This window comes from Pteropus alecto, unplaced genomic scaffold (assembly GCF_000325575.1).
Source record: "Pteropus alecto unplaced genomic scaffold, ASM32557v1 scaffold113, whole genome shotgun sequence".
NCBI lineage: Eukaryota > Metazoa > Chordata > Mammalia > Chiroptera > Pteropodidae > Pteropus > Pteropus alecto.
In genome coordinates, this window is record NW_006433949.1 from 5318348 (window position 1) to 5319079 (window position 732).

Sequence of the window (732 nt, forward strand, 5' to 3'; positions counted from 1 at the left end):
TCTAATAATAACAGTTACCATTTTTTGAGTTTTTGTTAGGCAAAAGGCCCAATGCTGGGTGACATTAGAAGATAATATCATTTAAATCTCATAATAACTTTGCTAAATAGGTACTGATGTCACCTGCATTTCACACTATTGGAGTTAGAATATATTTGTTAATACAGATAAAGCCATGGATGGATCATTGGTTGGGTAGATGGATGGATGGATGGGTGCGTGGGCGGGCAGATTGATGGACGGACGGATGGATGGATAGATGGATGGATGGACGGATGGATGGATGGGAAAATGCCAGAGTTTGGACAAGAACAAAGAAAATAAGGCAAATGCTAATGCCTGCAATGAAAGTTGTAGACTAACCAGAAAACTGATTTTTTAAAATAGAGGCAATGAGGAGGATAAAATTTTTTTCATATAAGAAATCTAAACACATGATCTGAAAGGATTTAGGATCTCTTTCAGATTTAAGTGAAGTTCTCAGCAATGTCTTCTGTATATCAAAATCTTAGGGTTTCTGAGAAATTTCAGTTTATAGAGGCAATGGAATTGTTTGTACACTACTTATCTTGGAAGATCCAGCCTATGTGGTTGCCATGCATCACTAACCACGGATGCACGGATGGACAGATGCACGGATGGACGGATGGACGGATGGACGGATGGACGGATGGAGCAGCTCCCAACAAGGCAAATAGTGTGCAAGAAAATCTTAAGAGTCTGCATATATTT